This window comes from Gorilla gorilla, chromosome Y (genome assembly GCF_029281585.2).
Source record: "Gorilla gorilla gorilla isolate KB3781 chromosome Y, NHGRI_mGorGor1-v2.1_pri, whole genome shotgun sequence".
In the NCBI taxonomy this organism is placed as follows: Eukaryota; Metazoa; Chordata; class Mammalia; order Primates; family Hominidae; genus Gorilla; species Gorilla gorilla.
In genome coordinates, this window is record NC_073248.2 from 52349930 (window position 1) to 52368278 (window position 18349).

The 18349-nt window shown below is 53.8% G+C and overlaps 1 pseudogene; it reads left to right on the plus strand.

Moving 5' to 3' along the window:
* The first annotated feature begins 250 nt into the window (after positions 1-250).
* Positions 251-17976, plus strand: LOC129530290 (glutathione hydrolase 1 proenzyme-like; annotated as a pseudogene).
* Positions 17977-18349: the final 373 nt, after the last annotated feature.

An 18349-nucleotide genomic window follows, 5' to 3' on the forward strand; every position in this document is an offset into this window, starting at 1 on the left:
TGGGGGACACAGCAGAAACCAGGCCAGGCCCATCCCTACTGGAGCTTCTCCCTAAGCAGTGGAGGCTCAGCCACTGTGAGGAGGTAGGCAAGGCCCTGCAGAAAGAGGGGTGAGGAAATCTGGGGGCTCCCAGGAAGGGTCACTGCTGGAGATGGGGTTCTTACCAGGATGGGCTCTGAAGATAAGCAGGGAGGATTTGGGAGGGCAGAGATGAGGCCCAGAGCTTCTGGCAGAGAGCATGGCCTGCGCAAAGGTCTGGGGGCCGGACAGCCTGTACGTATTCTGGGAAGCAGGAAGGAGACACAGGCCTTGTGTTTCTGAGCCCCGACTTTAGACTGTTCCCTGTTGGGGAGGGGCCAGGGAATGTCTGAGGCTGGGCCTGACCCTGCTCCTTACCCCGTGGGAGCAGCAGAGCCATGAAGAAGAAGTTAGTGGTGCTGGGCCTGCTGGCCGTGGTCCTGGTGCTGTTCATTGTCGTCCTCTGTCTCTGGCTGCCCTCAGCCTCCAAGGAACCTGACAACCATGTGTATACCAGGGCTGCCGTGGCTGCGGATGCCAAGCAGTGCTCGGAGATTGGGAGGTGAGTGGGGCAGGGCATGGGACATGGGCCCTGAAAACTGGGCAAGTGGACCAGAGCAATACCTTCACCCCTCTGAGACTCAGTTTCCCCACATGTAAGCTTTGCTTGGACTCTCTCAGTAGCCTTTGGGAAGGGGACGGTGACTCTGAGAGCAGGATGTGGGTCTCCTAGAGCCAAACAGGGCCCCTTTTCTCAGTTCTAAGAGTCTCTGTCTCTTTGGATAAACTCCACTGTTTTGTTGTTTGGTGGCTATTTTTACTTATTTCTTCCTATCTGTCTATCTATCTATCTATCTATCTATCTATCTATCTATCTATCTATCTATCTATCTATCTTTCTATCTATCTATCTATCTATTTAGAGATGGAGTTTTGCTCTGTTGCCAGGCTGGAGTGCAGTGGTGCAATCTCAGTTAACTGCAACCTCCGCCTCCCAAGTTCAAGCGATTCTCATGCCTAAGCCTCCCAAGTAGCTGGGATTACAGGCGTGTGCCACCACGCTCAACAAATTTGCGTGTGTGTGTGTGTGTGTGTGTGTGTGTGTGTTTCTGAGACAGAGTATCACTCTGTTACCCAGGCTGGAGGGCAGTGGTGCAATCTTGGCTTACTGCAGCCTCCCCCTCCCAGGTTCAAGTGATTCTCCTGCCTCAGCCTCCACATTAGCTGAGACTACAGGCATGTGCCACCATGCCCAGCTAATTTTTGTATTTTTAGTAGAGACAGGGTTTTGCTATGTTGGCCAGGCTGGTCTTGAACTCCTGACCTTGTGATCCTCCCACCTCTGCCTCTCAAAGTGCTGGGATTACAGGTGTGAGCCACTGTGCCTGGCCTAATTATGGTGTTTTTAGTAGAGATGGGGTTTCACCATGTTGGTCAGGCTGGTCTCGAACTCCTGACCTCAGGTAATCCACCCACCTGGGCCTCCCAAAGTGTTGGGATTACAGGTGTGAGCCACCATGCCCGGCTTATTCTTTTCTGTTTTTTTTTTTTTTTTTTGGATAGGAGACAATTTCTTTCTTTCTTTTTTTTATTTTATTTTATTATTATTATACTCTAAGTTTTAGGGTACATGTGCACAATGTGCAGGTTTGTTACATATGTACACATGTGCCATGTTGGTGTGCTACACCCACCAACTCGTCATTTAGCATTAGGTATATCTCCCAATGCCATCCCTCCCCCCTCCCCCCAAGGAACGCTGTTGCCCAAACAGGGACATGAAGGGCTTATTCTTTTTTTAAGGTGGAGTCTTACTCTGTCACCCAGGCTGGAGTATAGGGGAGCGATCATAGCCCACTGCAGCCTCAAACTCTTGGGTTTAAGTGATCCTCCTGCCTCAGCTTCCTAAAGTGCTGGGATTACAGGTGTGAGCCATGGTGCCTGGCTTCTACTGTTTTATTCTATTTTAGACTCTTATCTCATGTTATATATAAAGATCAGTTCCCTTCTAAAGACTTAAACAGAAAAAATATTATGTTTTTCATATTTTGAGACAGGGTCTTGTTCTGTCACCCAGGCTGGAGTGCAGTGGCATGATCATAGCTCTCTGCAGCCTTGAACTCTTGGGCTTAAGCGATCCTCCCACCTCAGCCCCCTGAGTAGCTAGGATTACAGGCGTGCATCACACCTGACTAATTTAAAAAGACTGTTTTGTAGATATGGTCTCACTCTATTGCCCAGGCTGGTCTTGAACTCCTGGCCTCAAGTGATCCTCCACCTTGGCCTCCCAAAGTGCTGAGATTACAGGTGTAAGCCACCATCTCTAGCAGGGAAAAAAAATGTTATTAATGAAGTATAGCAATTTCTCTTTTTGTCCCAATTATAAAAATCATGTACATTTGTTTGCTTCATAAAGAGGAAACTGTCTGGGCAAGGTGGTCTACACCTGTAATCCCAGCACTTTGGGGGGTTGAGGCGGGCAGACCACCCGAGGTCAGGAGTTCGAGACCAGCCTGGCCAACATGGTGCACTCTGTCCCTACTAAAAATATAAAAAGTTAGCGGGGCTTGGTGGTGTGCGCCTATAATCCCAGCTACTCAGGAGGCTGAGGCAGGAGAATCGCTTGAACCCAGGAGGCAGAGGTTGCAGTGAGCTAAGATCACGCCACTGCACTCCAGCCTGGGCAACTGAGTGAAACTCTGTCTCAGCAAAAAAAAAAAAAAAAAAAGAAAAGAGAAAGAAGAAACTGTAATCCCAGCACTTTGGGAGGTTGAGGCGATAGGATTGCTTTAGACCGTGAGTTCGAGACCAGCCTGGGCAACATAGAAAGACCCTATCTCTACAAAAAAGACAAAAAATTGCCCGGTGTGGTGGTTCTTACCTGTAGTCCCAGCTACTCAGGAGACTGAAGTGGGAGGATTGCTTGAGCCCAGGAGGTCAAAGCTGCATTGAGCCAAGACTGTGCCACTGCACTTCATCCTGGGTGACAAAGTGAGACCCTGTCTCATAAAACAAAGGCTGGGCACAGTGGCTCATGCCTGTAATACCAGCACTTTGGGAAGCCAAGGTGGGTGGATTACTTGAGAACAGGAGTTCTTGACCAGCCTGGGCAACATGATGAAACCCCATCTCTACAAAATACACAAACAAACAAAATTGGCTGGGCATGGTGGCATGTGCCCATAGTCCCAGCTACTTGGGAGGCTGAGATGGGAGTGTCAATTGAGCCCAGGAGACTGAGGCTGCAGTGATCTGAGATCACACCACTGCACTCCAGCCTGAGCAACAAAGAGAGACTTTGTCTCCAAAAAAAAAAAAAAGAGGCCAAGGCAGGCGGATCATGAGGTCAAGAGATAGAGATCATCCTGGCCAACATGGTGAAACCCCGTCTGTACTAAAAATACAAAAATTACCTGGGCATGGTGGCATGCACCTGTAGTCCCAGCTACTCAGGAGGCTGAGGCAGGAGAATGGCTTGAACCCGGGAGGCAGAGGTTGCAGTGAGCTGAGATCGTGCCACTGAACTCCAGCCTGGCAATAGAGCAAGACTCCATCTCAAAACAAAAAAGAAAGAAACTAAAAACAAAAACCCCAAAACTCGAATGGACTTCTCTTCCATCCTCCTTTGGGCAGGTGGGCAGCAGGGTGTGTATGCGGGGCCAGGGTGGAAGCCTGCAGGTTCTCATGCCTTTATGTGCCACATGGCAGGGATGCACTGCGGGACGGTGGCTCTGCAGTGGATGCAGCCATTGCAGCCCTGTTGTGTGTGGGGCTCATGAATGCCCACAGCTTGAGCATCGAGGGTGGCCTCTTCCTCACCATCTACAACAGCACCACCCATGAGTGCCTCGGAAGAGGAGAGGGAGAGGGGCAGGGGTTGTGGGTTGGGGCGAGGCACAGCTCGGTGGCCCCCAGGCTCACGTGGCATAAAGGGTTTGGGTGGGTGGGCCTGCCTACCTGCTTCTCCTTCTAGGAAAAGCTGAGGTCATCAATGCCCGCGAGGTGGCCCCCAGGCTGGCCTTTGCCAGCATGTTCAACAGCTCGGAGCAGTCCCAGAAGGGTAAGCCATGCTGCAGACTTGGGGCGTGGGTGCAGAGCTGGCTGAGCCACCGGGAAGGGGCCTTGCCCACAGGAGCCTGCTCCCGTCAGGGTTCAGGGGCAGTTCTAGCACCCCCCATCCCTTCCTGGCCCCATAGCACCGTCCCACAATGAGTGGTCAGGACCATCACCACCACGGTAAAGGGCCGGGAGCTTCTGTTATTTCTGCTAAGGCCTCCGGGGCCACTCTGTGCAGCACATGGAAAGAATAATTATTATGCTAGCAGACCTCATGGACCAGGGCTCACTGGGGCCCACGCTCTGCTCTGCGCTTTTCACCCACGAGCCTCTCACAACCCTCCCTGCTCCTTTGGGCTAGGGGATGCTGTGTGGATTCCCATTTTACAGGGTGGGGATGCTGAGGCTCAGACAGGTCATGCAAATCAGCTGAGGTCACACAGCTGGGAGGTGGTGAAGCTAAAATTGAACCCAGGCTGTCTATATCCTGCCTTTTCAACAGGCATCCCATTCACTCATTTGTTCATTTGTGGGGATGGCGCTCTAGAATGTGAGGTGGAGTCTCTCTTTTCTAATCTGGTCTTAAGTGGAGAGGAGGCCCCCAAATTCCCCAGGTACCTGAAGGGAAGCCACTGTCCATCCAGGAAGCCACTGTCTGTCCCCAAAGGAGGCACAATAGATTGTGAGATAAAAGTTGGAGGATGGGAGGGTCTCAACAACTCAACGCCTCTAGTCCTAGCACTTTAGGAGGCCAAGTCAGGAGGAGCACATGAGCCCAGGAGACCTGCCTGGACAACATAGCAAGACTCCATCTCTACAAAAAATGGGAAAAAAAATTAGCTAGGTATGGCGGTGTGTGCTTATGGTCCCAGCTACTTGGGAGGCTAAGGTGGGAAGATCACTTGAGCCCAGGAGGTTGAGGCTGCAGTGAGCCATGATTATACCACTACACTCTAGCTTGGGCAACAAAGTGAGACCCTGTCAAAAAAAAAAAAAGGCTGGGCCTTTTTTTTCACAGGCTCACGCCTGTAATCCCAGCACTTTGGGAGGCTGAGGCAGATGGATCACCTAGGTCAGGAGTTCAAGACCTGCCTGGCCAACGTAGTGAAACCCTTTCTCTATTAAAAGTACAATAAGTCGGGCATAGTGGCACAGGCCTGTAATATCCCAGCTACTCAGGAGGCTAAGGCAGGAGAATCGCTTGAACCCAGGAGGTGGAGATTGCAGTGAGCCGGGATCATGCCACTGCACTCCAGCCTGGGCAACAAGAATGAAGCTCTGTCTCAAAAAAAAAAAAAACAAGTTGGAGGATGGAGGGGCAGGACACACTCACCATAGCAGGCCTTAGACTTCAGGTGGGGGTCCTGGGTGGTGCCCTTTGGAGTCTTCTGCAACATACTCAATCTTTGATTTTTTTTTTCTTTTTTGAGACGGAGTCTCACTCTGTCGCCCAGGTTGGAGTGCAGTGATGCGATCTCGGCTCACTGCAAGCTCTGCCTCCTGAGTTCACGCCATTCTCCTGCCTCAGCCTGCCGAGTAGCTGGGACTACAGGTGCCTGCCACCACACCCGGCTAATTTTTTGTATTTTTTAGTAGAGACGGGTTTTCACTATGTTGCCCAGGCTGGTCCCTCGATCTCCTGACCTCGTGATCCCCCTGCCTCGGCCTCCCAAGGTGCTGGAATTACAGGCGTGAGCCACTGTGCCCCGCCAATCTTTCATTTGTTTTTAATACTCATTGAGAAACTCAGCATCTGTAGACATGAAGTTGCTCAGGGTAAGAGAATGCGGGAATCATAGGCTTGGCACCTTGTGGATGCTTAGAATCATTTATTTAACTAGAATGTATTGAGCATTGTCTTAAAGAATCAGCTGTTGTTCCTGAAGCTGGGGTGAAAAACAAAGATGGCAGAGGAAATCTGTGACACTCCAGGTGGGAAAAGAAACTAGGCAGGTGTGGGTGTGTTACAGGCTGTAGAAAAACAGACCTGGAGGGCCTCAAAATCTGGGACTCTATGGAGGGTGACCCAGTCAGGGAAGGAGACATCTGAGCAAAGACCCAGAGGCAGAGATGGGGTCAGGGGAGTTATCTCCTGGTCTGCTATCCAGGTGTGATGGCAGGGACAGAGCCCTGTGGGGAGCTAGGGAGGCTGCAGCAAGTGACCCAAGGGAAATGGCCCAGGTTGTGTGGGATCTCTTAGGTTATGGTGAAGCCTCTGCTTCCTGTCTGAGGGAAGTGGGGGCTCGTGGAGTGTGTGAGTGGAAGGGGATGGATCTGGCCTACGGATTGCTGTGTAAGGGGCAGGGAGCATGTGGGGACCTGTCCAGAGGTCACTGCAGTAATTCGTGGAGAGGGTGCTGGGAAGTGGCTGATGCTGGACAGACACACTTGGAAGTGGAGCCTGTGGATTAGAGGATGGGTTGGGTGTGATGCTTGTGTAGGGAGTCCCCGGGGACCCCTGATCTTTTGTCTGTACCTGGAAGGATGGGGTGACCCTAATGGAGACAGGCAGAGTTCTCAGGACGCAGGTTGAGCAGACACTCAGAGCTCGGTTTTGGGCACGGTGAAGTTTGAGATGTTTTCTTCCAGCACGCAGGTAGATACTCAGGTCTGGTGATCAGAGGAGCAGTCCAGGCCAGCAGGTCAATTTGGGAGTTAGTGCATAAATGGAGGCTGAAGCTCAGATGTCAAGCAGACCACGAGGAGAGAGAGCAAAGACAGAGGGGAGAGTAGGAGCTAGGATGGCAGGCGGGGGAGACTCGGGTGGAGCCAGGTGCTGGGATGCAGGGGCGGCTCTCAGGGAGAGTGATGAGCCCAGTAAAGCTGAGAGGGGCACTGGGTCTGGCAGTGTGGGGGTCACCAGAGAACTTGGCAAGTGTGGCGGCATGAGAGTCTGATTGGCCTGAGGTCAGGAGAAGATTTTTTTCTGATATTGATACATGATATTTTCTATATTTATGGGTACATGTGAGTGCTTGTTACATGCATAGAGTGTATAATGATCAAGGCAGGGTATTTGCAGTCTCCGTCACCTTGAATATTTTTCATTTCTGGGTGTTAGCACCATAGTCCTCTCTTCGTTACTTTGAAATATACAAAATACTGTTGCTAAGCATCATCACCCTGGTCTGCTATCAAAGATTAGAACTTCTCCTGTCTTGGCTGGGCACAGTGGCTCACGCCTGTCATCCCAGCACCTTGGAAGGCTGAGGTGGGTGGATGACCTGAGGTCAGGAGTTTGAAACCAGCCTGGCCAACATGGCAAAACCCCATCTGTACTAAAAATCCAAAAATTAGCCTGGTGTGCTGGCCTGTGCCTGTAAACCCAGCGACTCGGGAGGCTGAGGCAGGAGAATCGCTTGAACCTGGGAGGCGGAGGTTGTAGTGAGCTGAGATCATGCCACTGCACTGCAGTCTGGGAGACAGAGCAAGACTCCATCTCAAAAACAAACAAACAAAAAACAAAACAAAACAGAAAAGAACTTCTGTCTAACTACAAGGTGGAAAGAATCATGTGCTGGGTGTCAGACCTTCCGGGATGTATGTGCAGCTTCTAGGAATTGAAACCACCAGCTCTTGGAAACTTGTGCCAGGCTTCAGGGTGGGAGAGGCAGTTCTAGAGCAGCAGCCGCCAAGCCAAGCCAAATGGCCCCAACATCTCTCGCAAGAGCAGGAGAGTACCTGGGGGCAGAGGCCATAGTTGTACCTTTCTGGGCAAAGGGTCAGTGTCTGTAGTGTCCATATGGGCAGTGGGGCTCGGGGGGAAGCAGGCCCAGGGGTCTGTTTCCAATGACCTCCTCAAAAGTCAGAACTGGAAGGCAAAACCCCTTATAGACTGGGTGCACCTGTAATCCCAGCATGTTGGGAGGCTGAGGTGGGAGGATTGCTTGAGGCCAGAGTTTGAGACCAGTCTTGGCAACGTAGCAAGACCCCTGTCTCTACAACAAATAAAAATAAAAAATTAGGCTGGGAGTGGTGGCTCACGCCTGTAATCCCAAAACTCTGAGAAGCTGAGGAGGATGGATCACCTGATATTAGGAGTTCAAGACCAGCCTGACCAACCTGGTAAAACCCCGTCTCTACTAAAAATGCAAAAATTAGCAAGGCATGGTTGTACATGCCTGTAATCCCAGCTACTTGGGATGCTGAGGCAGGAGAATTACTTGAACTCGGGAGGTGGAGGTTGGAGTGAGCCAAGATTGTGCCATCGCACTCCAGCCTGGGCAACAAGAGTGAAACTCCATCTCAAAAAAAAAAAAAAAGCCACGTGTAGTGGGGTATGTCTGCAGTCTTAGGTACTTCAGAGGCTGAGGTGGGAGGATCGCTTGAGCCTGGGAAGCCAAGGCTGCAGTGAGCCATGATTGCACCACTGCACTCCAGCTGGGACAACAGAGTGAAACCCTGTCTCAAAACAGACAAACAAACAAAAACCCTTATAGTTGGATGGAGAAACTGAGGCTGCGAGAGGGGACAGGATGGAGGTTAAGGCTCAGTCTTGCCTCTCTGGGGCAGTAGAAAAGAGGAAGGGAGCCCTTTCTTGGGGCAGGCTGTGTCTTGAAGGTGGCCTGTGCTTGACCTGGGTCAGGGTGGGATCTGCTCTTGTTTTGGCACATTCTGGTGGAGCCCATGAGTCTTACAGGATAAGCCCTTGTGGTCAGCGAGATGGGAGGGGGTCTGGCCTGGCACAGGATTTTAGACATGCAGGCACCTGCACAGACAGACACCTCATCCTGGGACAGCAAAACCCAGCCGCATGCTACTGCTTCCCCTCCTGTGCCCTCCTCAGACATCCCTGGTCCATGTACACTCCTGCCTGCTGAGCCCCTCTTAAAAAAACTTAAACATCCCCTCCTAAAAAAAAAATTTAAATTAAAAAATAAATAAAAAAATTAAAAATCCCCTTCTGCTGGGCGTGGTGTTCACGCCTGTAATCTCAGCTACTCAGGAGGCTGAGGTGGGAGGATTGCTTGAATCCAGGAGTTCGAGATCAGGCTGGGCAAGATGGCAAGACCCCAACTCAAAAAAGAAAAAAAAATCTTTCTTCCTAAGCCTCATTGCCCCATCTGTAAAACGAGTCAGGGACTGTGCCTGGGATGCTGCCTGCGAGAGATCCCGATGTCCCCCACTCAGGGTCGCTAACTGTGGCTCTCTCTCCCCAGGAGGGCTGTCGGTGGCGGTGCCTGGGGAGATCCGAGGCTATGAGCTGGCACACCAGCGGCATGGGCGGCTGCCCTGGGCTCGCCTCTTCCAGCCCAGCATCCAGATGGCCCGCCAGGGCTTCCCCGTGGGCAAGGGCTTGGCAGCAGCCCTGGAAAACAAGCGGACGGTCATCGAGCAGCAGCCTGTCTTGTGGTATGTCTGTGGGTGTGGCCCCCTGACCCAGGCAGGGCAGGCACAGCCCAAGGACCTTGCAGGCTGTAGCAGCAGTGGAGCGGCCCTCTGCCTTCAGGACCCTGCGCTGATAATGGGATGAGGAGATACAGACCCTTCCCACCACGTGTGGGGACACGTTCTGAGCGTGGGGTCCCAGTGGCCACTGTGGCTGGCCATGTGTCCTGAGTGGCAAGGGACACTAGGAGGTTCCCGGAAGGGACACTAGGAGGATGAGCGCTGAGTGACAGGGCCACCCACCTGTGACAGGCGCTGCCCCTGCTTTGTGCTGGTCTCCTGTGTGGGCAGGTGTGTGGGGTGGTCTGGCTAAGTCCACCCCACCTGCTGCCTCACATGAGCCCCCTCTGCCCCAGTGAGGTGTTCTGCCAGGATAGAAAGGTGCTTCGGGAGGGGGAGAGACTGACCCTGCCACGGCTGGCTGACACCTATGAGACGCTGGCCATTCAGGGTGCCCAGGCCTTCTACAACGGCAGCCTCACGGCCCAGATTGTGAAGGACATCCAGGCGGCCGGTGAGTGGGTAACCTCAAGGGCCCGGGTGAGGAACTCTGCAGTGGAAACCCTGAGCTGTAGCCCAGAGCCATGGGGTCCTCCTGTCTTGCCTGAGCCTGCAGGAAGTTCCTGGTGGAGGAGGGTCAGTGACTGGCCATGTGGGTCCACAGCTCCTGCTTATATCAAAACCAAGAGAGGCCACACAGTCCAGGAGAGCAAGTCCCTGTTGGGGTAAATGCAGGTGTAGGCAAGAGCCAAGGCTAGGGAAGCACTAGAATACAGCCTGAAGATCCAGGAGGACTTCTTGGAGGAGGTGGTGGCTGGGCTGCAGATAACTTCGTTAGGCAGAGAGAGGAAGGGATTCCTAGCAGAGGAACAGCTGGGCTAAGGCCCAGTAGAGGGGGCTTTGATTCACGAAGAGGGTTACAAGGGATGAGGGTCGCCTTGAGAGAGGCATGGGGAAGGGGATTTGTAGGGCAGGGGCCTGGAGCTTGGCTGTGGCTTTCTTCAGGTAATTTTTGTCACTGTTTCATGGAGGAGGGTGATTAGCTTGTCGACCTTTACCACTGAGGCTGGAAATTGGCATGCCAATACCCTGTGTCTGGAGCTGACTCCAGGAGAATTAAGAGCCTCCCTCCCTCCCTCTATCCATTCATCTTGAGGAGAAGAGGCCAAGCAGCAGGGACGCCGGCAGGAATTCTCCAGTTAGAAAAGGCCCTCTGAGCCAGGTGCATGGCTCACGTCTGTAATCCCAGCACTTTGGGAGGCCCAGGCGGGTGGATCACCTGAGGTCAGGAGTTCAAGACCAGCCTGGCCAACATGGTGAAACCCTGTCTCTACTAAAAATGCAAAATTAGTCAGGCATGGTGGGTTGTGCCTGTAATTCCAGCTACTTGGGAGGCTGTGGCAGGAGAATCGCTAGAACCTGGGGGGCTGAGGTTGCAGTGAGCCGAGATTGCACCACTGCACTCCACAGAGTGAGACTCCATCTCATAAAAAAAAAAAAAAGAAAGAAAAGGCCCTCTGAGGCCAAGCTTGGTGTCTCATGCCTGTAATCCCAACACTTTGGGAGGCTGAGGTAGAAGTTGAGGCCAGGAGGTCCAAGACAAGGCTGGGCAACATAGTGAGTCTACAAAAAAAAATTGAGAATCTACATAAATACAGTGGGGGTGGGGGTGGGGAACAAGAAAACAAAAAATTCAAAGCATAGTGAAAAGAAATATAGCAAAACACGGCAGGGCATGGTGGCTCACGCCTGTAATCCCAGAATTTTGGGAGGCCGAGGCGTGTGGATACAGGGTCAGGAGATCGAGACCATCCTGGCTAACACAGTGAAACCTATCTCTACTAAAAATACAAAAAAATTAGCCAGGTGTGGTGGTGGGTGCCTGCATTACCAGCTACTTGGGAGGCTGAGGCAGGAGAATGGCATGAACCTGGGAAGCGGAGCTTGCAGTGAGCCGATATCACGCCACTGCGCTCCAGCCTGGGCGATAGAGTGAGACTCCATCTCAAAAAAAAAAAAAAAAAAAAAAAAAAGAAATATAGCAAAACACAACAAAAAAAATTAAAATTTGCTGGGTGTAGTTGTGCCTTTAGTCTCAGCTACTGGGGAGGGTCTGCTGGAGGATCACTTGAGCCCAGGAGTTCAAGGCTGTGATTAAGCCACTGCACTCCAGCCCGGGTGACAGAGCAAGATCCTTTCTCTAAAAGAAAAAAAAACAGAAAACACTCTCTGGCCACAGATGAGAGAAGGCAGACAGGAAGCCACTAAGCCAAGCAGGCAGAGGGCAGGTGGCCCCAGACTGGCTGTCAGGTGGTTAGCAGTGTCAGGGAGACAGGAGTGCCAGAGCTGGTGAGGTTCCCAAGGAGGTGAGGTTGCCTGTGGCCCCCTCCCAGGGCACAGTCCCACCCCTCCAGTAGTGCACTCTGTCCTCCCTGGTAGGTACAGCCTTTTCCCCACCACCATGGTGCAGCCATGCCTGCCCCCAACACCACTGGTGCAGCTCCATCCTCCACGCAGTGGTGCAGCCCCATCCCAGTGCCCATTCGAGCTGCTGTCCCATTGCAGGGGGCATTGTGACAGCTGAGGACCTGAATAACTACTGTGCTGAGCTGATCGAGCACCCGCTGAACATCAGCCTGGGAGACGCGGTGCTGTACGTGCCCAGTGCGCCGCTCAGTGGGCCCGTGCTGGCCCTCATCCTCAATATCCTCAAAGGTGAGTGGTTGCACCACAGCCGTGTGGTAGGACCCATGACACTGCCTCTCTCTCCCCACGCCCCACCCCTGCTGCATCTCTGCTCGCCCCCCATGCCACATCTTTCCATCACTGAGCCCCCGAGGTGTGTCCCTGCGTCACAGCTCACCATGTCCTGAAGGAGGCAGTGCAGAGCGACAGGGCTGAAGCGGGCAATGCTCAAGGGTTGGAGGAGGAACAGGAGTCATCAGGAGGGAGAGAGGTGCAGGAGCTCAGGGCTGCAGGGCCTGGTCCAGAGGGTCCCTGGTCCAGTGGGTGACCCTGCCACTTGGTCACTGAATGGCCAGAGCTGATGCGTGACGTGAGGCCCAGGCTCGGGAGCCCTCACCTTACTTCACTCTCACCACAGCCTTCTGAAGCAGCTGCTGCTATTGGTTATTAAATGCTCCTTGAGGTGGGCAAAGTGGCTCAGGCAGTTGTTAACCCTCTGAGCCCCTCAGAGTCTCTGGGGCTCAGCAACATGCACTTGGCTCTGATCAACCAGGGTACAACTTCTCCCGGGAGAGCGTGGAGACCCCCGAGCAGAAGGGCCTGACGTACCACCGCATCGTAGAGGCTTTCCGGTTTGCCTACGCCAAGAGGACCCTGCTTGGGGACCCCAAGTTTGTGGATGTGACTGAAGTAAGGGGCAGGGGCTGGCCCACTGTGGGTGTGGGGCCTGCTGTAGAGGCATCGGGTGGGCTCGCCAGGGTGGCTACAGCCTCACATATGCTTTATGAATCCATTCCTGCCACAAACTTTGATTGCGGGCCTACTGTGTGCTCAGATGGACTGGTGGGTGACCCCCAGTCTTGGCTTCTGCCCCACAGAACTGACAGTGTGGGGAATTAGTGGCCACCCTCCTACCTCAGGTCCTTTGCACATGCTGTGGTTCTCGAGTGCTCAGTGCTGAGATGAGGAACACATGGGGGCATTGCAGCCCTCGGGCATGGTGAGATGGATGGGTGAAAGGGAGAGGGCCAGGTGAACAGAGACCTCGGCCACCCACTCCCTGTCACTCCAAACTAACGCTTCCCAGATGCCACCCTCAGCCCTGCACCACCTGACCCACTCACTCAGTAGCTGCCCCAGCTCCACGCTGGGTCCCTATAAGACCCTGTCATATCCCTTCCTGCTGAGGATCCTCACATTCCTCCTTACCTACTTGGGTCCTTGGCATTCCTGGGTGGATCTGCAGACCCCCCCACACTGACCAGTGACCTCCCAGGAGGGGCGTCAGCTGCCCGGGTGGTGTCTTCTCTTTCCCCGTGAGCATTCTGCACCTCTGACTCCCGCTGCAGCCAGTGACCTGGTGTCTTGTCTCTCTGAGGGGACAGAGCCACTGCAGCATGTCCCTCTGACCTCCCTTTTGGCTAAGGCCAGCTCTTTCATCTACTTGCTGGCTCGGGGTGCTGTTCCTACAATGCTCCTTTCTGCCTCTGACGATTTACTTCTTTATCACGGATTATTCCCGAAAGAAAGGCAGCTGTTGTTGCTCTAGAAATTTCTATCTGCTGCCTCCTTCTGTCCTTTGCTCCTCTTAGAGCAAACATGGCTGGGCTATGTCCTCTCTCCCTTCAGGGTATCCCCTCCCCTGCTCTATCCCCATGCCACCAGATCGCCATGTCCAGCCTCAGTTTCCCCATCAGGCCCCACTCAGCAGCATCTCACACAGCTCACCACACTCTCCTCGAGTTTTCATTTTGCAAATTTTTCGCACCTACAAAAATGTAAAAAAATCCCAAAACTGCCCAAGCATCAATGTTCCCTTTTCCTGGAGTCTGCAGTGTGGACGTTTCTGCCAGATTTCCTAACTCTCTCCGTCTCCACCCACATCTATTGGGATTCGTGTTTTTCTGAAGGATTCCACAGTAGGTTACTGATGTCACACCTCAGGGTGTGTCTCAAAAGTGAGACTTGAACATAGCAGAGCAGGATGTTGGGGTGACACAACCTGCTGTCCCTTCTCTTTGCCTACAGTAGGCTCCCTTGGCTGTTTTGTTTTTGTTGTGTTTTTGTTTAGACACAGAGTCTCTGTCATCCAGGTTGGAGTGCAGTGGTGTGATCTTGGCTCACTGCAGCCTCAACCTCCAGGGCTCAAGCAGTCCTCCCACTTCAGCCCCCTGAGCAGCTGGGACCAGAGGCACGTGCCACCAAACCTGGATAATTTTTGTATTTTTTTAGAGACAGGGTCTTGCCCAGACTGGTCTCAAACTCCTGGGGTCAAACTATCTTCCCACCTCAGCCTCCCAAATTGCTGGGATTACAGGTGTGTGTTTTTTTTTTTTTTTTTTTTTTTTTGAGACAGAGTCTTGCTCTGTCAGGCAGGCTGGAGTGCAGTGGCGCTATCTCAGCTCACTGCAAGCTCCGCCTCCTGGGTTCACGCCATTCTCCTGCCTCAGCCTCCCGAGTAGCTGGGACTACAGGCGCCTGCCACTGCGCCCAGCTAATTTTTTGTATTTTTAGTAGAGACGGGGTTTCACCATGATTGCGATCTCCTGACCTCGTGATCCTCCTGCCTCGGCCTCCCAAAGTGCTGGGATTACAGGCATGAGCCACCGTGCCTGGCCTGTTTTGTTGATTTTTAAAGCCCAGGGCAGTAGTCTTGGAAAATGTCCCACATCGTGGATTTGCCTTTCTGTTTCCTTGAGGGCAGTTTCAGACAGAACACCTTTCCCTGGGATTGGCCAACTAATCTGTGGGGTGTTGCTGAAACTTTATTTTATTTTATTATATTTTATATTTTATTTTTGAGACGGAGTCTCGCTCTGTCCCCCAGGCTGTCCCCCAGGCTGGAGTGCAGTGGCGGGATCTCGGCTCACTGCAAGCTCCGCCTCCCAGGTTCACGCCATTCTCCTGCCTCAGCCCCCCAAGTAGCTGGGACTACAGGTGCCCACCACTGCACCCAGCTAACTTTTTGTATTTTTAGTAGAGACGGGGTTTCACTGTGTTAGCCAGGATGGTCTCGATCTCCTGACGTCGTGATCCGCCCTCCCAAAGTGCTGGGATTTCAGGCCTCGGCCTCCCAAAGTGCTGGGATTATAGGCATGAGCCACCGCGCCCGGTGTTGAAACTCTCTTGAGGCATTTTCTTCGGCCTTTGGGTCCATCCTCTCTGTCTCCTCCTTGACCTCCTCATCTCCTCCTCGCCACTGCCTTGGGGACCTTGGCCAGGCTCATGGCACCCAGCAGCCACTCAATGTCAATACTTCCATGTTCATCTCTCAGCCTGCCCTTGCCTGTGAACCCATGCTTATTTATTTATTTTTTTATACTTGCACCCATGCTCTTCAGGTCTGATGAAGTGTCCAATATCAAGCTTCTGACCATCCCCAAACCTGCCCCTTCTGCAGGGTTTACTTCGCTAGTCGGCACCATCCTTGATTCTTCTCTTTCTCCCACCCAGGCCATCATCTCTTGCCTGGTTGATACCCACAGCCTCCCCTTTGGGATTTATCCTTATCCCTGTCATAGCTTCCAGAGGGACCCTGTGAAAACACTCCCCAGCCTGCTCATTCCTCTGCCCTAAGCCTGCATGGCACAGAGCAAAAGCCAGTTTTTATGGGACCTAGGAGGTCCTGTGGGTTGGGCCCCAGCCTGCATCTTCATCCTCTTCTCCCCACCCCACTCCATTCACTCTCTGCCTATCGCTCACCAGCCTATACCACCTGCCTCAGGGCCTTTGCACTGACCATTTAGGCTGCATTCCAGGCTCTTTTCACACGTTGCCTCCTCTGAGAAGCCCTCCCTGACCACTCTGCCCATACCTCATGCCTCTTGATTCCCCTTACCTGGCTTGTGGTTTCAGCACTTTCCCTGTGTGTGTGTGTTTTTCTTGGCATGAGGGCAGGACCTAAGTGTCTGTTCCCTGTTGATTCACCAGTGCCAGGCATGCAGTGCAAACTCTAGAAATATTTTTTGCATGAAGGAATGAGTGATTGAATGCGGCAAGGGTCTGGAGGCTCAGGACCAGGCAGACAGACATTCAGAGTTACTGAAACGCAACAGAGACAGGGAGTCAGACTGGTCGTGCAAGGTCCTGGGCCTGCCCTTGGGTCCTGGGGAGCCACGGAAGGTTGTGGGTGCTAGAAGGTTTTGGTCAGAGTCACAGTCAGGGGCCTTCTGAGACCTGTGCCACCTCCCCACCCTCCCTTCCCACCTCATCAGGCCAGCTCTGGGGTCTCGGCAGGTGGTCCGCAACATGACCTCTGAGTTCTTCGCTGCCCAGCTCCGGGCCCAGATCTCTGACAACACCACTCACCCAATCTCCTACTACAAGCCCGAGTTCTACACGCCGGATGACAGGGGCACTGCTCACCTGTCTGTCATCACAGAGGACGGCAGTGCTGTGTCCGCCACCAGCACCATCAACCTCTAGTAGGGGCTGCTGGGCCACCTGGGTGGGAAAGTGCCAGAGACGGGTGGCCCAGGGACCGCCCACTTATCCAGTAAGGTGGCCCCGTCACCTCTTTTCCTGGTGGGAAACTTAGGCCCAATCTTGGTAGCTTATCCTGGGCCTCTCAGTGAGTATGTTACAGCCTCAGTGGGTGGATAGGGACCAGGCTGGGCCAGGCAAGGTCGGGCGCTGTCTGACCCGGCTGGGTGGTAGCTTTGGCTCCAAGGTCTGCTCCCTGGTCAGCGGGATCCTGTTCAATAATGAATGGACGACTTCAGCTCTCCCAGCATCACCAATGAGTTTGGGGTACCCCCCTCACCTGCCAATTTCATCCAGCCAGGTATGGGGTGGAAGTCCGGGGGTGGGGGACTGGGGTGGAGAGGGGCGGGTGTCCTGGGCAGGCAGCTGACGGGCATCCCTGTCTTCTCCCATTAGCTGCAGGGAAGCAGCCGCTCCCATCCATGTTCCCAACGATCATGGTGGGCCAGGACGGCCAGGTCCGGATGGTGGTGGGAGCTGCTGGGGGCACGCAGATCACCACAGCCACTGCACTGGTATGCGTCACCCCTTTTCTCCCTGGCCCTTCCCACTCCGCACAGCCCCCAAGCCATGCTGATCACACTCCCATGCCCCAGGCCATCATCTACAACCTCTGGTTCGGCTATGACATGAAGCGGGCCGTGGAGGAGCCCCGGCTGCACAACCAGCTTCTGCCCAACATTACGACAGTGGAGAGAAACATTGACCAGGTGGGCCAGGGTTGGAGAAACTGAGTCATGGTGTGGGGTCCCAGGGCATCCTGGGCTGGAGGCCTGGATCATCACAGAGTGGACAATGGTTGGTGTCCTCTCTCTAGTGTCTGGGCCATCTGGAGCCCCTGTGCCATGAGGGCCAAACCCCCTGCTCCAATGAGACCCAGAAGGCCCCAACCTGCTCTTCCTGATGACCTGGCCTGAAATGGCACCACCTGGGCTGAGGCCTGTGACCACACAGGCGTGGTTCAGGTGGCATCTGGAGCCCTGCTCAGGCTTCCCCTCTCCTCCCACCCCCAGGCAGTGACTGCAGCCCTGGAGACCCGGCACCATCACACCCAGATCGCGTCCACCTTGATCGCTGTGGTGCAAGCCATCGTCCGCACGGCTGGTGGCTGGGCAGCTGCCTCGGACTCCAGGAAAGGCGGGGAACCTGCTGGCTACTGGTTGCTCCAGGCAGACAAGGCTGACAAGCAATCCAGGGACAAGATACTCACGAGGATGAGGAAGAGGACTTTGGGGGACAGGCTTCCCCTGTGAGCAGCAGAGCAGCATAATAAATGAGGCCACTGTGCCAGGCTCCAGGTGGCCTCCCTGGCCTGTCTCCCCACTCTCTGGGCCTCAGTGTATTGTGTGTGAAATGGAGCCATCTGGCTGGGGAGGAACAGAGAGGTGGGATTCGGAGATCTTCACAATGCGGGCACTGGAACTAGCCTCAGCATCTTCAGCATGGGGAGAGTGGGGCACATGGCTGGGGGCCAGGGGAAGGTTCACACCAAGCCCTGCCCCTTCCCACCCTGATCCCTCGGACTTTGGGGCCAGGCCCTCCCTTACTGGGGCTGGGCAGTGACACTACCTAGGAGCAGCCACCAGCGGGTGTCACGACCCTGGCGCTTTCTTAGGCAGAGGGTGGCCAGCTGATGCTGGGAACTCGGGCGCCTTCTCAGACCCGTAGGCCTCCAGCTCACCCTGCCGATGACACTGGCGGTGAAGCTGACGTCCGAGGA